Genomic DNA, 19,808 nt, shown 5'->3' with positions numbered 1-19,808 from the left:
GAAAAAACTTGGGACTACTGTTGATCTTCTTCAAGAGAAGAAGAACATGAAAACCCGAGCTCACGTCAAAACCCACGATCCTCTCACCAGCAAACACCACCACCAAACCATCCCGTCTCCTCTCAAACTCCGTCGCAACCAACTCCCTCCATCCCGTCCAGCTTCTCCGTCGACCACTGTTCATCTTCTCCAAAAGGAGAAGAACAAAACCCTAACGCTCCCTCCATTGAAACCAGTCCGGATTCCTCCATCGCCACCATCGTTCCACCTCCATCAACAATCCCAAAACCACCGTCAACCTCCAGCTCCCCCCCCTCGTCGTCACTGTCCAACCAACGACCCAAACCAACCAGTCCAAAAACCCTCACCCCAAACCATCAACGACCCACCAAAACATCGCCTCCATCGTCGCAACCAGCTCCCACACCGTCTCACACAGTCACCAACCCCAGCCCGTCAGCTTTCCCGCCATTGTAGGCTCATCACCTTGCGTCAACAACCCACCACCATTGTTACCCGCTACCAGCTCCATAGCCTGCTCCTTCCTCGCGTCCAAACGACCCCTTTTTCTGCTTCATCCTCCTCGCGTCGACGCCGTTCAAACGCCCGTCAGCAGCCCCCTCGCATCGACCTTACTGTTGTCGACGTTGTTTCATCTTTCGCGAGCAGCCGTGGGTTGCTGCGATCCTGCTTGGCCGAGTGTTCTGTTTTCCGTCGAGGTCGACTTTGGTTCGTCGAGGTCCGGTACGTTGAGCTTGACGTCGAGGTTCCGTCGTTCCGTCATTGGAGAGGTTTCCGATAGTTGTCGGGACAGTTTGGTTGTTGTTCTTGCTTCAAACAGGTGCATACACATTTCCAAACTTGTTATATTTGCTTAAATGGAATGAAATGATATGGATTTCCTATGCACTGTTTGTGTATCGGATTTGTTGAATATCTCCTCCTTTGTTTCATTATTTTACGTAGCTATTGGACATTTTGTTTCTTCATGTTTAAATTGTTGTTATCCAAATATTTGTCGTGATAGGGGTTTGCACATATTCTGAAAGGTGTTAATTACTTAGTTTGTCTTAATAGTTATTTATACATGTGGTACTAATGTTAAAATTTTAGTAGCAATTTTAATTCCGCAGAAAAATACCCGCTTCATCAAATGAGTTCAATTTATAACCCATGATCTCGTGAAGTAGCAAAAAACGTAGTTATTTTAGTCTTGTCCTTTTTCTAAAAGAAACAAAAAAGAGAAAAAAATAAATAAATAAATAAAAATGAGACGAGCCTCGCCAAATAAAATACAAGCTGCGGGCCCCTCTAAATGTATATATTAAATACTTAGATTCCGGGACGGGCCGTTTTAGCAAATTTCACGGCCCTACCCAAAATAATAATGCGCTAGTTGCTTTAGGCGCGTCTTCAATAATTTATTCTCCTTAAACTCGGGTGCACATTTATGTGACCCAAATCCAAATAAGTCGAATTGTGTCTCTAATCACGGGTACATTGATTGTGACGTGGTCGGAGATGCATTTTCATGACGTTGCAAATTCCTTAAAAAAAAAAACAAGAATGAGATGAGCCTCGCCGAATAAAAATACAAATTACAGGGCCCTCAGTAAATACTTGTTTTAAATTTACTTAGAATTCAGGAGGGCCGCTTAGCGAATTTCGTGGCCTTCCCAAAATAATAACACGATAGTCTCTTTAGGCGCGTGTTTAATAATCTACTTTCTTAAAACTTGGGTGTGCATTTCATGCGACCCAGATCCAAATCCCAAAACATCAAATAAAATATGTTCCGGATTGTGGGTGCATTTCATGTGACGCAGTCCAAAGACATATTTTAAGCGATGTTCACATTCTTTTAAAATAATAATAATAAAGCGGTAAAAAGTTAAAATTGGCACATTGGTTCATAATTGTATTTAAAATCAGATAAATAAGCCCAATATGACAGTTGAGCGACCGTGCTAGAACCACGGAACTCGGGAATGCCTAACACCTTCTCCCGGGTTAATAGAATTCCTTATCCAGATTTCTGGTACGCAGAATGTAATATGGAGTCATTCTTTTCCTCGATTCGGGATTAAAATTGGTGACTTGGGACACCCTAAATCTCCTAAGTGGCGACTCTGAAATAAATAAACCAATCCCGTTTCGATTGTCCTTTAATTGGAAAAACTCCCCTTGCGCCCTCGCAGGTGCGTAAAAAGGAGGTGTGACAGCTCTGGCGACTCTGCTGGGGATTCCTGCCCAGAACCACTGGTTCAGGGTTAGAAATTCGAGCTTAGATAAATTGTTATATTTGGTTTTATCTGATTTTGTTATATGATCTGTGCTTAATGTGCTAATTGGTTGGCTTTTACCGCTTTGATATTACGTGAACTGTATATAAACTGTGCCGAAACCCCTATCCTTTCTGAGTCTTCTAAATCATGAAGAAGGGTGTACTTCGTACGACTTCTTTTCTGTATAGTGTCAAATCCCAATTTAGAACGAGGTTCGGACAAGTTGCTAAGCCGGTGAAGCTTCTGTATTCCCGGTACGCTGCCCCCCCTCGGCTCGAGCTGTCCGCTCGGGTAAGCCAGGTCTAGAACAAACACCCAGGTTCTGAACTTAGTATAACAAAGCCACATGCCGGATCCCTAGTAGGAACGTTTATTTGCATCATGTGCATTTGACTTAGGGGACTCAACACAGGGGTTGGGTCCGTCTAGGACAAGCAACCTGAAAATAATAGACCATCTTTTGGCATCCTATGTGCTACATGTTGTACTTATTCAAGGGTGAATTGTTATGTTGATCACGTTTAATAAGAAGGCCACACGTTTTTCCAGCATGATCTTATTTTAATCAAAAGCATGGGGAACATTTGTGGAATTCAAGAGGCCTTGGTATTCCATATGTCCCCCACGCTTTACATTTTGGGAAAAAGCACATGGGGAACCTTTGTGGAATCCAAGAAGTCTTGGAATTCCCTATGTCCCCCATGCTTCATTTTTGGGAAAAGCACATGGGGAACATTTGCGGAATCCAAGAAGTCTTGGAATTCCCTATGTCCCCCATGCTCAATAATGTGAGACGGTCAGGGACTATCTCGAGATTGTACTGGAAATGACCTGCAAAAGCCTGCGCCAGATCATCCCACGTGTACCACCTGCTGGAATCCTGCCTGGTATACCATTCTAGTGCAGATCCGCTCAGACTTTGGCCGAAATAAGCTATCAGCAGCTCATCCTTGCCGCCTGCCCCTCTCATTTTGCTACAGAATCCCCGCAAATGTGCCATGGGATCACCGTGCCCTTCATATAAATCAAACTTAGGCATCTTGAACCCAGCCGGGAGTTGGACGTCTGGGAAAGGGCACAGATCTTTGTATGCTACGCTGACTTGATTGCCCAGCCCGTGCAAGTTCCTGAAGGACTGCTCCAGGCTTTTGAACTTTCTCAATACTTCATCCTGTTCAGGGGCCTTAGCCGGCTTCTCAATCTCTGCCGGCACTTCCAAATGTGGATTGTAAGCCTGTGGTTCGGGGGCATGAAACGTAGGCTCGGGGGGGTAGTATTGTGTATCGTGAGCCTGAAACAATGGCTCACTGGTCGTTCTTTGCAAAGGGGCTGATGTTGGTCCCACAAAAATGGGAATATTGGGTGTTGGGAGAGGTTGATGGGGTGGTGGAGCTTGGGAATCATGAGGGCTTCTTTCTTGATGATAAAGGGGATTTGGGCGGCTTGTGGAAGGGCCAGAGTGAGGGTATTCCGGCATGTGTCCCAGTGTTTCAGGGCTCTTTTGTGTTTTGGCTATGGCTAGCTGCATTGCATTCATCTCTAGTCCCATCCTTTCAATCTTTTCCATCGCTTCTTTTAGCAACTGGCTCATCGGCCTCTCTTCCTCATTACTATTCTCTGAAGTAGTCATGCTGGTTGCTATCGGTCCTTTGGATCTGGTTTGATAGGAGTGTGTTGCCAGAGTTCTTTAACAACTAATTTGTTTGATTCAGACAACAACAAACTTTGTTAGCGTTAGAGTTTAACAGATTTGATCATAACACATAGAGGATGCAATGCACCTAGGCAGTTAACCGTTTCTACATGCTTTGCTTCAAACAACATGCGTCATCCCGGTTTGCTCATTCGTCCCCTTTTAAAGTACTTTGGGAAACCCTGTGTTTTATTTTATTTTGTATTTTCTTTTCTTTCTTTATTAAAAGCGGTCGAATCTTATGGGGATTGCCTACGTATCACGTCCCCGCGTGAATCAGACCAGGCGTAGTTCTGCCTCAAAGTAAAGACACATAGAAATTCTTCTGGAATCACTTAATTTCATTATCAAAATTTGCTATTACACATTACTTCAAATAAAATAGCAACAGTACAGACTCCACGGTTTTAAACTTGGTTTGAAGAAAAGAAAACAACATATGGGAAAACAACAAAAGCCAAATAAACAAGACTTGACCAAAAACTAATTCTCCAACTTAAGGGCCCGCGAGGCATCATTCGGCCTTTCCGCGGATCTAGGTGTGAGGTCTCTTTGCAGGCTCTTCAACTCATTCATAATCCGGTGGACGCAGCCCTTCAGGAACCTGCACGGTTTGGGCAACCAGGTCAGCGTAGCATACAAAGATCTATGCCCTTTCCCAGACGTCCAACTCCCGGCTGGGTTCAAGATGCCTAAGTTTGATTTATATGAAGGGCACGGTGATCCCATGGCACATTTGCGGGGATTCTGTAGCAAAATGAGAGGGGCAGGCGGCAAGGATGAGCTGCTGATAGCTTATTTCGGCCAAAGTCTGAGCGGATCTGCACTAGAATGGTATACCAGGCAGGATTCCAGCAGGTGGTACACGTGGGATGATCTGGCGCAGGCTTTTGCAGGTCATTTCCAGTACAATCTCGAGATAGTCCCTGACCGTCTCACATTATTGAGAACTGGGAAGAAACCCGGGGAAAGTTTTCGCGAGTTGGGAGAAACCTACACTGCTTTGTTCCACAAGCTGAGGCAATTGGGTTTGGTTAGTCCTGTCCAGACTCGAGAACCAAATCCCCCACCTCAGAATTTGGATCGATCAATAAGTTGTGAATACTGCTCAGGGATGCTCGGGCATGACACCGAGAAGTGTTGGAAGTTAAGGCATGCCATACAGGATCTTATCGACACCAATAAGATCGAGGTCCAGACACCAGAAGCTCCTAACATCAACCAAAACCCACTGCCAGCGCACCACGAAACTCACATGATTGAGTTGGTGTGTGAGGGAGGAGAGTTGAGAAAACCCTCACAAACAGTGATGATGATCCAAGCCGCCCCGAAAGAAGTCTCGACCAGTGGAGGGACGAGTGTACAGTCGCAGGGAGAAGGCGTCAAGCCGGTAGTGATATTGGGAAAGAGCCCGTCCGCCATAACAAGCAAACCCGAGCCAAGCAAGTTGGTAATATCAGGAATCCCGCCCACACCGGCAGTCGTGTTAAAAGGGGTATGTAGAGAACTGGTGACCATAAAGCCTGTGGTCCAGCTGCCGATGATTGACAGCAGGGCTGTGCCTTGGAAATATGAAAAGGCGGTGGTGATGTACAAAGGAAAACAGGTGGAAGAAGTCAGTTGTGAAGCGCAAGGGCTGACTCGATCAGGTCGATGTTTTGCTCCGGTGGAGCTAAGAAGAACCAACCCAGTTGCAACCAAGAAACCTGTGTCCGAAGAAGAGGCTGAAGAGTTCCTGAGGAAGATGAAAGTACAAGACTATTCTGTGGTCGAACAGCTGAGAAAAACACCGGCCCAGATCTCACTGTTGTCATTACTGATCCATTCTGAGGAGCATCGTCGGGCCCTGTTGAAGATATTGAACGAAGCTCATGTACCCAGTGAGATTTCTGTAAACCACCTGGAAACCATTGCCAGCAAGATTTTCGAGGTGAACAGGGTAACATTCTCAGATGATGACCTGCCGGTGGAAGGTACGGAGCATAATAAAGCTCTATACCTAGCTGTCAAATGTGAAGACTCGGTGGTAACTCGAGTATTGGTGGATAACGGCTCAAGCGCCAATATTTGCCCACTATCTACCTTGAACCAGTTAAAGATCGACCACGGAAGGATCCACAAGAACAGTATCTGTGTCCGAGGGTTTGACGGAAACGGAACAGCTACTGTAGGGGATGTTGTACTTGAACTGACCATTGGTCCGGTCCTGTTTACCATGGAATTCCAGGTGTTGGACGCCACAGTATCTTATAACCTGCTGTTGGGACGACCCTGGATTCATGCAGCCAAAGCGGTGCCTTCCACCCTACATCAGATGGTGAAGTTCGAGTGGGAAAGACAAGAGGTCGTGTTACACGGCGAGGATACAACGTGCACCATGGGCGGAACCATTGTACCTTTCATAGAGACCGCTGATGACAAAGGTCCTTGGGTCTACCAGATTTTCGATACAGGGTCGGCCAACAAAATTTCTGAAGGAGAAATCATCCCGCACCCTAGGGTAGCTGCCGCAACAGTCATGATGGTCTCAGAAATGCTGGGTAATGGATTTGTGCCGGGAAAAGGCCTGGGAGTCGAGCTTCAAGGGATTGTCCAACCTGTCTCCCTTCCTAAAAATCTGGAAACTTTCGGATTGGGGTTCAAACCAACCGCAGCAGATAGGAAGCAAGCGCGAAAAATGAAGAAGAGGGTCTGGTTTCTGCCTAAACCAGTGCCACGCCTCTCAAGGTCTTTTGTCAAAGCAAGTGCCAAGGGGTCACCGGTCCCAAAGATTCTAGGACCTTTGATCGGTATAAATGAAGACCTGAATCAGAGTTTTGAGAAGCTATTCGCGGATGTCAGTATGGTGGAAGCTGGAGAAGGTTCCAGCAGAGCAGAGATACAGTTTGTGGGGCCTGAGGCCAAGACCAACAATTGGACAGTTACTCCTCTTCCTGTCCGAGGGGAGTCTTGGTAGTAGGCTTTGATTTATGTTTTGTGTGTTTTGTTTTGTCCGGATTATTCAAGGGTGTAATCCAAATTTTACTTTCGTTTTTGTAAAAGTGTGAACCCTTTTATCCTGCAAGTTTAATAAAGTTCTTTTCTTTTGTCCCATTTTAATTTTGTTTTGTTCTTTTTCTTTCTGAACAGTTCTCTTTTTACTGGTTCTAATGACATGGCATGCACAACGGATCTTCGACCTAGTCTAATAAATCAATCTGAATCCGACTCAATGATGCAAGAGGTCGTTTGTGACGATGAATCTGAATGTGACGAAGGGGGAGCCTTCGAAGAGATAAACCGAGAACTGTGCCAATTTGAAGAGAAACCCAAGCCTAACCTAAATGACACTGAGGCTGTGAATCTAGGAGACGCTGATAACGTCCAAGAGACCAAAATTAGCATCCACATTGAGCCGAATGTCAGAGAAGAATTGATCAAAACCCTCATGGAATTCAAAGATGTTTTTGCATGGTCATATGACGATATGCCTGGATTAAGCACCAATTTAGTGGTTCACAAATTGCCCACTGACCCGGCATACCCTCCGGTCAAGCAAAAACTAAGGAAATTTAAAACAGAAATGAGTGTAAAGATCAAAGAAGAAGTGATTAAGCAGTTGCAAGCGAAGGTCATTCGGGTCACTCGATATCCCGAGTGGTTGGCCAATGTGGTACCAGTCCCAAAGAAGGATGGAAAAATCAGGGTGTGCGTCGACTACCGCAACCTCAACAAAGCAAGTCCCAAGGACAATTTTCCGTTACCCAACATTCATATCCTGATCGATAATTGCGCTGGGCGCGAGATCGGATCCTTTGTGGATTGCTATGCGGGTTATCATCAGATCCTAATGGACGAGGAGGATGCTGAGAAGACAGCGTTTATTACGCCATGGGGAACCTACTGCTATCGGGTAATGCCGTTCGGGTTAAAGAACGCCGGGGCAACGTACATGCGAGCAATGACTACCGTGTTTCATGACATGATACACAAAGAAATCGAGGTGTACGTCGATGATGTGATCATCAAATCTTGGCGTCAGGAGGACCATGTGGCAGACCTAAGGAGATTTTTCCAAAGACTCCGAAGGTATGATATCAAGCTTAACCCGGCCAAATGCGCATTCGGGGTTCCATCAGGAAAGTTGCTAGGATTCATCGTCAGTCGACGGGGGATTGAGTTAGACCCATCCAAAATTGAATCCATCCGAGATTTGCCACCGCCAAGGAACAAAACAGAGGTAATGAGTTTGCTGGGTAGACTCAATTACATCAGCAGGTTCATCGCTCAACTCACAGCAACTTGTGAGCCCATATTTCGGCTGCTGAGAAAGGATGCTGCGGTAGGTTGGACGGCAGAGTGTCAGGAGGCTTTCGACCAAATCAAAGGGTATCTGTCTAATCCACCCGTATTGGTCCCGCCTAAGCCCGGGAAGCCCCTAATTCTTTACCTGACGGTCTTGGAAAATTCATTTGGTTGTGTGTTGGGGCAACATGATGACACAGGAAGGAAGGAGCAAGCCATCTACTATCTTAGCAAGAAATTCACAGTACATGAGGTCAAGTACACTCAACTCGAGAAAACATGTTGCGCCCTAACTTGGGTAGCTCAGAAGTTGAAACACTACCTGTCTTCGTATACTACTTATCTCATATCCCGTTTGGACCCATTGAAGTATATCTTTCAGAAACCTATGCCCACGGGAAGGTTGGCAAAATGGCAAATTCTGCTCACAGAGTTTGATATCGTCTATGTAACGAGGACGGCCATGAAAGCCCAGGCGCTGGCAGACCATTTGGCAGAGAATCCCGTTGATGAAAAATACGAGCCCTTAAGAACGTATTTTCCTGACGAAGAGGTAATGCATACAAATGAGTTGGAATTGCCTGAGGAACCGGGTTGGAAGCTTTTCTTCGATGGAGCTGCAAACGCGAAAGGGGTTGGAATAGGAGCAGTACTCATTTCTGAAACAGGACGGCATTATCCTGTTACGGCTCAACTACGCTTCTATTGCACCAACAATATGGCCGAGTATGAGGCTTGCATTCTGGGTCTGCGCTTGGCTGCTGACATGGATGTCCAAGACGTCTTGGTCTTGGGAGACTCGGACCTCTTGGTACATCAAATTCAGGGTGAATGGGAAACACGAGATCTAAAACTCATACCATACCGACAATGCTTGCATGATCTGAGCAAGCAATTTCGATCGGTGAAGTTCAAACACATCCCGAGAGTTCACAATGAGGTTGCGGATGCCTTGGCCACCTTAGCATCAATGCTGCACCACCCTGACAAAATGTATGTTGATCCTCTACACATCCAGGTCCGTGATCAGCACGCCTACTGCAATGCCATAGAAGAAGAAGCAGATGGCGAACCCTGGTTTCATGATATCAAGGAATACCTCAGAATGGGGATATATCCAGAACATGCCTCTGGAGACCAAAAAAGAGCCCTTCGGCGTTTGTCGAATGGTTTCTTCCTCAGCGGAGGAGTATTGTACAAAAGAACCCCGGATTTGGGATTGTTGAGATGCATAGATGCCAGTCAAGCAACGACGGTTATGGCAGAGGTACATGCTGGAGTTTGTGGGCCACACATGAGCGGATATGTATTGGCAAGAAAGATCCTTCGAACAGGGTGTTATTGGCTCACCATGGAACACGACTGTATCACTTTCGTGAGGAAATGCCATCAGTGCCAGATACATGGAGATTTGATTCATTCTCCGCCAACAGAGTTACATACGATGTCAGCACCCTGGCCGTTTGTGGCATGGGGCATGGATGTCATTGGGCCCATCGAGCCGTCAGCATCCAACGGTCATAGGTTCATTCTAGTGACCATTGATTACTTCACCAAATGGGTTGAGGCTAAAACCTTCAAATCGGTAACCAAAAAGGCAGTGGTGGACTTTGTTCATTCCCATATCATCTGCAGATTTGGGATCCCAAAAGTGATCATCACGGATAACGGTGCGAATCTTAATAGCAGCTTGATGAGAGAGGTATGCCAACAATTCAAGATTACACACCGCAATTCCACCCCATATCGTCCCAAGGCGAATGGAGCAGTCGAAGCAGCCAATAAGAATATCAAGAAGATACTGCGAAAAATGGTGGAAGGGTCCAGACAATGGCACGAGAGATTACCCTTTGCTTTGTTGGGTTACCGCACTACCGTCCGAACTTCCATAGGCACAACTCCTTATTTGTTGGTGTACGGAACTGAGGCCGTAATACCAGCGGAAGTCGAAAATTCCGTCCCTCCGAATTGTCGCTGAAGCCGGGATTAATGATGATGAATGGGTCAAAGCTCGATTGGAACAGTTGAGCCTGATAGATGAGAAAAGATTGGCAGCAGTGTGCCATGGTCAGCTGTACCAGAAGAGAATGGCAAGAACATATAATAAGAAGGTGCGCCCCAGGAAGTTTGAAGTAGGGCAGCAGGTATTGAAGAAGATCCTCCCACATCAGGTCGAGGCAAAAGGCAAATTCGCCCCAAATTGGCAAGGGCCTTATATCGTGACCAGAGTATTGTCCAACGGTGCTTTGTGTTTGACAGATGTCGAGGGGAGATGTGTCGACATGGCTATCAATTCTGATGCAGTCAAGAGATATTATGCGTAATTTCTTTAATTATAGCAATTATTGGTTTGTTTGTTTGTATTTGGCATTTATTGGATAATGGGATGACGGAGGCAATTCTTTCTTCTATCCAAACACTTTTTAACCCTTGCATCCCCCTTTGAGCCTTAAGTTATTCTTTCATACCCCTCTTTTGGAATCACTAATGGAAAAAAAATGAAAAGAAGGAAAAAGAAAAAAGAAGATAAAATCATAAGAAATACAAAACCGTGGGAACTACGTTTGACCTGATTCCTCAAAGAGGATACGTAGGCGCCTCACGGCTCGGTCATAGTATGCATCATAGTGAATATAGGATGCATAATGTACATAGTGTGCATAATAGGCACAGTGTGCGTAACGCACATAGCGCAACATAAGTGTAAAAAATAAATTCCCCAAGCAAGAAAACTGGGGCAGAGGTTATGTTTTAAGTTCCAACAAAGGTTTGATTCCAAAAGTTGTAGCACATCACCCATCAAATTATTTTCATTTTTATAGCCTTTCTTTAACCCCACACCAAAACCAACATCAACGTCCAAAAGACCTCCCGATCAATGTCCAAGAGATGCCAAGTCAGGCAAATAAGACCGAGAATAATACACCGATCCCCAGCAAAGAAGAGGATCGTAAGATTGGGAATGAATCGATGATCAAAGGAATCTCCAGAAGAGAGGGTCGTATCTACAACACCCCGATTCCTCGAAAGAAATAAAAGGAGAGAGTCTTATCGGTGAAAACCTTCACAGGCACCGAGAGGCGATGTAAGATGAGGAATATGAAATGAGAGAGTCTTATTGGTGAAAACCTTCACAGGCACCATAAGGCACCGGGAGATGAGAGAAAAGAGAGAGTCTCATTGGTGAAAACTCCTCGAAGGGCATTATGAGGCGACAAGACAGATCAACAAAAATCGACCACATTCGCAACGAAATGGACAGTCATTTATCATCCCCAGCAAGTCATACCATCGGGCAAATCGATTGATACAAATAGACTGGGTCGGGAATCTATGGTGCACGTCATGATCACGAGGACCAGTCATGTCCTCCAGATAAGTTCTTCTGAGTTTCTTCTCCCACCAAATATTGGTTCAGAAAGATTTTCTCCTTTTCTAGCTTTTATTTCTCTTCCTAAAAATTTGTCTTGAAAAGGATTTTTCAAAGCTTACTACCAGAGACCGAAGGGGAATTCATCCAATGCAGGATAACACAAACAGTCTTAAAGGCCGGCCCCAGGCAATGCAATGATCGTGCCTCGCAGTTTTGGAGGAAGTAAGCTCCCAAAGGGAATGGTTTCGGGAGTAAAAGCAGATTCCCACAGCATGTGCTTAAAGAGAAAGCAGGAAAGGAAACAAATTGAAAACCAGCCCTAGCAGGCTAGAGACCCCCAGCAGGCAATTTTGTCCACTAACCAATTATGGGGACGTAGAGCAAGAAAAGGGGAAGAGAGGAAAAATCATCCGCTGGAAAGGCACCTTCTACCACCAAGATTAAAACTAATTAAATCCTTTTGTCTGCTGCAGGAAAACAAAGGATTGATGATGGCAGCAAGATGCAACACCAGGAAAGTCACCAAAAACCGGGGCAGAAAATTTTCTGCCAATTGTCAAAAAAAATTTTCGGAGGAACGGGGAAACAATTTCAAATACATTTAAGTTCTAGGTCGCCCACCAGTATAATGCGGGAATACATTTAAGTTCTAGGTCGCCCACCAGTATAATGCGGGAATACTTTTAAGTTCTAGGTCGCCCACCAGTATAATGCGGGAATACATTTAAGTTCTAGGTCACCCACCAGTATAATGCGGGAATACTTTTAAGTTCTAGGTCGCCCACCAGTAAAATGCGGGAATACATTTAAGTTCTAGGTCGCCCACCAGTAAAATACGGGAATACTTTTAAGTTCTAGGTCGCCCACCAGTATAATGCGGGAATACTTTTAAGTTCTAGGTCGCCCACCAGTATAATGCGGGAATACATTTAAGTTCTAGGTCGCCCACCAGTAAAATGCGGGAATACATTTAAGTTCTAGGTCGCCCACCAGTAAAATGCGGGAATACATTTAAGTTCTAGGTCGCCCACCAGTAAAATGCGGGAATACTTTTAAGTTCTAGGTCGCCCACCAGTATAATGCGGGAATACTTTTAAGTTCTAGGTCGCCCACCAGTAAAATGCGGGAATACTTTTAAGTTCTAGGTCGCCCACCAGTAAAATGCGGGAATACATTTAAGTTCTAGGTCGCCCACCAGTATAATGCGGGAATACTTTTAAGTTCTAGGTCGCCCACCAGTAAAATGCGGGAATACATTTAAGTTCTAGGTCGCCCACCAGTAAAATGCGGGAATACTTTTAAGTTCTAGGTCGCCCACCAGTATAATGCGGGAATACTTTTAAGTTCTAGGTCGCCCACCAGTAAAATGCGGGAATACTTTTAAGTTCTAGGTTGCCCACCAGTAAAATGCGGGAATACATTTAAGTTCTAGGTCGCCCACCAGTATAATGCGGGAATACATTTAAGTTCTAGGTCGCCCACCAGTATAATGCGGGAATACTTTTAAGTTCTAGGTCGCCCACCAGTAAAATGCGGGAATACATTTAAGTTCTAGGTCGCCCACTAGTATAATGCGGGAATACATTTTATCTGTTCATTCCATATTCTAGGTCGCCCACAAGTATAAATTGCAGGCATGTCATTACCAATAGGAGACGCACTTCCTCAGTTTAGTTTCACCATAGGAGACGCACTTCCTAAGTTTAATCTTACCAATAGGAGACCCGCCTGTAGAACGGAGTTTGTTGTATGTCGAAGAAAAGAAGAAATCAGGCGTCCACCTGGAGAACAAGGACAAAGAAAAGAAGAAATCAGGCGTCCACTTGGAGAACAAGGACAAAGCAAAGAAAAATCAGGCGTCCACCTGGAGAACAAGGACAAAGAAAAGAAGAAATCAGGCGTCCACCTGGAGAACAAGGACAAAGAAAAATAGAAATCAGGCGTCCACCTGGAGAACAAGGACAAAGAAAAGAAGTAATCAGGCGTCCACCTGGAGAATAAGGACAAAGGAAGGAAGAAATCAGGCGTCCACCTGGAGAACAAGGACAAAGAAAAGAAGAAATCAGGCGTCCACCTGGAGAACAAGGACAAAGAAAAATAGAAATCAGGCGTCCACCTGGAGAACAAGGACAAAGAAAAGAAGTAATCAGGCGTCCACCGGGAGAATAAGGACAAAGGAAGGAAGAAATCAGGCGTCCACATGGAGAACAAGGATAAAAGAAATAGAAATCAGGCACCCACCTGGAGAATAAGGGAATACAATTGAAGTATTGAAGTCAAAAGCCCGCTCATATGAGAAAGGAGCACACTTAGAATCAATAAAGCAGAGGAATACAACAGGAATCCCCAGCAGGAAGCAATAAAAATCCCCAGCATTCACAAAAGGCTGGTCAAAAAAAGACAACAAGAAAACAAGAGGAGAAAAGAGGGGAAAAGAACCCAAGGTACGGAAGTGGAGAACAGATGTGGTCCGCTCAAGAACTAGCACCTACAACTAGCAGTATCAAGGTTCAAATCTGAAGTCTGTATGAAGCACCATTCAAGACTCAAGACCAAGTTTCAGAAGACTTACAGATAGGAATCCCTGTAACTAGTAGCTGATAGGCTTAGTTAGTCTTTTTCAGTCTTCATTTTTGTTGTAACGACATGACCGCGGACCGGAACCTCAACAGAACGGCACCTCGATCGGCTCCTCACCTCGGTACACTCTACCATCTCTCTCATTTCCGAACTACACGTGGCCTGATTCCTGTATAACCAAGGATATGTAGGCAGCTCAGATACCAGGGCTCGGTCACATCCCTTCTTTTTTTCCTAGTGTAGTCCGTCCAAGTAATGGTCGGGTCAAAAACATGTCTAGTCGTTCTTTGTCGGAAAACTCTTCGTGTTTCCAGTCAAAGAGGGGCAGCTGTAGACACCGGATTTTTGACCCTCCCCGAGAATTTTCACATTTTTAGCGTGAATATGTGAAATTGGGTCTAATATAGCCATTTTAACTATTTTACTTTATTTCGTTGCAAAAAGAAAAAATCACAAAAATATATATATAAATTTTAGTTTATGTATTTCTCATAAACTTGAAAAATACAAAAATTGTACTTTATTTTGGTACTTTATATAAATTCGAAAATTACAAAAAATATAATTCTATTAATGTTTTGTAGTCGTTTTAATTTTGGAAAAATACAAAAAATATTACTTTATATTTTGTCTTTATTAAAAAAAGAAAATTACAAAAAATAGTTTCTATTAAGGTTTTATAGTCATTTTTAACTTTGAAAAATACAAAAATATTACCTCATATTTTATCTTAATATTTAAAAACGAAAATTACAAAAAAATAGTTTTATTAATATTTTGTAGCTATTTTAAATCTTGAAAAATATTTAAAAAGATATAGTTTTGTTTAAATACTAGTCTTATTTTTGGTAGTTATTTTGCTTACATAGGACTAGTTAAGCAATGTGCTCCTATTTCTCGGGTCCGGGCAAAAGAATAATATTCGGGTTCGAACTACCCGGTTTTAGGCCTAATTTTCGGACTTAGCCCATAATAATCCGAGTCCGCCACACGTGGAGAACACAGACGGAATCCCATACACGGGAAACCCCACCACGCGTGGGGAACACAAGCCTCGAACCCCACCACGCGTGGGGCTCATTTTTCTGGGCAAATGGGCACAAATACACGGACTGAAAAGTTTTGAAAGGGAGGACTTTTTTTGGAAAATTTGGGGGAGGAGAGCACTGTTCGATCATCTTCTTCCTTTTCCTAAAGGAACCAACGAAAAAACCCTATTGTGAAAAACAAAAACAAAAACAGGACTTTTTGAAAGAGGAAGGACGGACAGATTTTTGAAAAAACTTGGGACTACTGTTGATCTTCTTCAAGAGAAGAAGAACAGGAAAACCCGAGCTCACGTCAAAACCCACGATCCTCTCACCAGCAAACACCACCACCAAACCATCCCGTCTCCTCTCAAACTCCGTCGCAACCAACTCCCTCCATCCCGTCCAGCTTCTCCGTCGACCACTGTTCATCTTCTCCAAAAGGAGAAGAACAAAACCCTAACGCTCCCTCCATTGAAACCAGTCCGGATTCCTCCATCGCCACCATCGTTCCACCTCCATCAACAACCCCAAAACCACCGTCAACCTCCAGCTCCCCCCCTCGTCGTCACTGTCCAACCAACGACCCAAACCAACCAGTCCAAAAACCCTCACCCAAACCATCAACAACCCACCAAAACATCACCTCCATCGTCGCAACAAGCTCCAACACCGTCTTACACAGTCACCAACCCCAGCCCGTCAGCTTTCCCACCATTGCAGGCTCATCACCTTGTGTCAACAACCCACCACCATTGTTACCCGCTACCAGCTCCATAGCCTGCTCCTTCCTCGCGTCCAAACGACCCCTTTTTCTGCTTCATCCTCCTCGCGTCGACGCCGTTCAAACGCCCGTCAGCAGCCCCCCCTCGAGTCGACCTTACTGTTGTCGACGTTGTTTCATTTTTCGCGAGCAGCTGTGGGTTGCTGCGATCCTGCTTGACCGAGTGTTCTGTTTTTCGTCGAGGTCGACTTTGGTTCGTCGAGGTCCGGTACGTTGAGCTTGACGTCGAGGTTCCGTCGTTCCGTCATTGGAGAGGTTTCCGATAGTTGTCGGGACAGTTTGGTTGTTGTTCTTGCTTCAAACAGGTGCATACACATTTCCAAACTTGTTATATTTGCTTAAATGGAATGAAATGATATGGATTTCCTATGCACTGTTTGTGTATCGGATTTGTTGAATATCTCCTCCTTTGTTTCATTATTTTAAGTAGCTATTGGACATTTTGTTTCTTCATGTTTAAATTGTTGTTATCCAAATATTTGTCGTGATAGGGGTTTGCACATATTCTGAAAGGTGTTAATTACTTAGTTTGTCTTAATAGTTATTTATACATGTGGTAGTAATGTTAAAATTTTAGTAGCAATTTTAATTTCGCAGAAAAATACCCGCTTCATCAAATGAGTTCAATTTATAACCCATGATCTCGTGAAGTAGCAAAAAACGTAGTTATTTTAGTCTTGTCCTTTTTCTAAAAGAAAAAAAAAGAGAAATAAATAAATAAATAAAAAATGAGACGAGCCTCGCCAAATAAAATACAAGCTGCGGGGCCCTCTAAATGTATATATTAAATACTTAGATTCCGGGACGGGCCGTTTTAGCAAATTTCACGGCCCTACCCAAAATAATAATGCGCTAGTTGCTTTAGGCGCGCCTTCAATAATTTATTCTCCTTAAACTCGGGTGCACATTTATGTGACCCAAATCCAAATAAGTCGAATTGTGTCTCTAATCACGAGTACATTGATTGTGACGTGGTCGGAGATGCATTTCCATGACGTTGCAAATTCCTTAAAAAAAAACAAGAATGAGATGAGCCTCGCCGAATAAAAATACAAATTGCGGGGCCCTCAGTAAATACTTGTTTTAAATTTACTTAGAATTCAGGAGGGCCGCTTAGCGAATTTCGTGGCCTTCCCAAAATAATAACACGATAGTCTCTTTAGGCGCGTGTTTAATAATCTACTTTCTTAAAACTTGGGTGTGCATTTCATGCGACCCAGATCCAAATCCCAAAACATCAAATAAAATATGTTCCGGATTGTGGGTGCATTTCATGTGACGCAGTCCAAAGACATGTTTTAAGCGATGTTCACATTCTTTTAAAATAATAATAATAAAGCGGTAAAAAGTTAAAATTGGCACATTGGTTCATAATTGTATTTAAAATCAGATAAATAAGCCCAATATGACAGTTGAGCGACCGTGCTAGAACCACGGAACTCGGGAATGCCTAACACCTTCTCCCGGGTTAATAGAATTCCTTATCCAGATTTTTGGTACGCAGAATGTAATATGGAGTCATTCTTTTCCTCGATTCGGGATTAAAATTGGTGACTTGGGACACCCTAAATCTCCTAAGTGGCGACTCTGAAATAAATAAACCAATCCCGTTTCGATTGTCCTTTAATTGGAAAAACTCCCCTTGCGCCCTCGCAGGTGCGTAAAAAGGAGGTGTGACATACGGTACATTAATTGTACTGTTAAACACATTATGGTAAAGAATTGGTAATTAAGTATACTAAATGTAATTAAATCAAACCTTAAACATTGAGGGTAATATAGTTTTCTATATGGAATAGGAATGTAAAAATTCTTTTTTTTTAATAAAAAGAGAACAAGAAAAGGAAAGTAACTAACAAGAAGCATATTTAAATTTAGTACAATGAATTTATAAAGTGAGGGATCGAATGTTTTTCAAATGGTCAAACTTATAATATTTCTTATGTAATGTATATTAAAGTATGAATATGTTAAGGGTGTAATGTGGGCCGGGCCCGAACCTAAACGCGCCTTGTGGACCGGTCCTAAGTGGGCTCAGGATTCGTGGGCCGGTCCTAAATGGGTCTGGTCTTAAGTGGTTCTAAGTGGGCCTGGCCTCTCCCTCTCTCTCTCTCTCTCTCTCTCTATATATATATATATATATATATATATATATATATATATAGAGAGCGTGACCTATTTTTTTTTATATAAGGCAATTTCTTATAAATTATATTATATAATTGCGACTTAAATATTTTCATTCAAAATTTAAAACACAAAATATTGTAAAGAGATATTCAAAGGAATGCATTATAATTTTTATTATTATGACATTAACAAAACATGACAATATCTTTCTTAGTCTTCCTCCCCCCAATGGAATGAGCACAACAAAGTGCTAATACCACCATTGAGAAGAAAAAGAAACTAATCAAGATGTGCCAAAATATAAGTTACATATTAATTTTACATGGTATCTCTTACAAATTTCATAAATCCTTCAAGGTTCGGAGGAACTTCCGTTGGTGGTGGCGGAAAAGAAGCTTGTTCATCACCGCTTCCGGGCGAAGCTGCATCCTCCGCAAGTTCAACTAGCATTTCTTCGTAAGCTTCGTCTACCTCTGGTTTTGATTCAGCAAGTCCAAAATTTCTTCGTTCCGAATGGATCCAATCTCTAAAAAGTACTTATTTTTCCAAGCTCTCCCTCATAGACGCTCTATAATCACGGAGTTGAAGTCGAGCTTGACTGAAAGCGCTCTCTGATGCCACTATTGAAGCTTGAATGGTTAAAATGTCTCGGGCCATCCTTGAAAGAATTGGAAAGTATTTTTTTTTGTCCTTCCACCATTCCAAAATATTAAAGGAGCCGTCGGGATTCACTTCCTCAATTCCCCGTGACAAATAAACTTCAAGCTCATTTAATTGTGAACAATCACTAATACTAGAACCTTAAGAACCCCTGAACCCGGCCCAAGCAGTAAGTGCTCTTACTCCCGCAGTTCTTTTAGATGATTGAGAACTAGAAGAAGAAGGAGTTGGAACATTTGGTCTAGCATTATAATTGCAATTTGATAAGCACTCTACATAGTTTAAGCATTTATTTTAATTGAAGCTTGTGCATCCGAAAGTCTGGACAACTCCTCATCTTCAAGTGCTAAACCATTATAAATAGATTGATACCAATAGTTAGGACCTCCTAATTTCATAGTAGGATTTAACAAGGCCGCAACACCATAAATATGAGGAATAGGGAAAAAATATTTTTTAAATTTCTTTCTCATAGAATCAATAGCTTGTTCATAAATTTCCCCACTCTCTGAAAAATAAGCAAACAAATTTGCAAGCTGTGCATGATAAACTAAACAGTTAGAAATAGTAGGATAATATTGCCCAGAAAATTTATTTGTAGCAATATAAAATTTTTCTAAAAAATCTACAAGCATTTTAACATTAGCATAATCCGCATTTGTAAGGTGTTCATCATCATCACTTACACGAGCATTAAATTGAGTTTATGGGGTTTCTATATTCATATGCAACAACTAAACCTTCATACATATAATTCCATCTAGTTGGACAAGGTTTAGGAACCTTTCTTTCTCTTAGGCCAAATTCATCGCGTCTTTTAAAATATTCTCTAAGTCTACTTCTACGGTTTGAATAAAAAAACCAGTGAAGAGCCATTTTAACCTTTCCAATTTCAACATTTAAAATTCTCATACCATCACCCATAATTAAATAGTAAATATGACAAATACATCTAACATGAAAAACGTTAATAAATGCAGGATTTAGTGTA

This window comes from Nicotiana sylvestris, chromosome 7 (assembly GCF_000393655.2).
Source record: "Nicotiana sylvestris chromosome 7, ASM39365v2, whole genome shotgun sequence".
Lineage (NCBI taxonomy): Eukaryota > Viridiplantae > Streptophyta > Magnoliopsida > Solanales > Solanaceae > Nicotiana > Nicotiana sylvestris.
The sequence above is the reverse complement of the archived record's forward strand: the minus strand, read 5'-3'. Positions refer to the sequence as shown.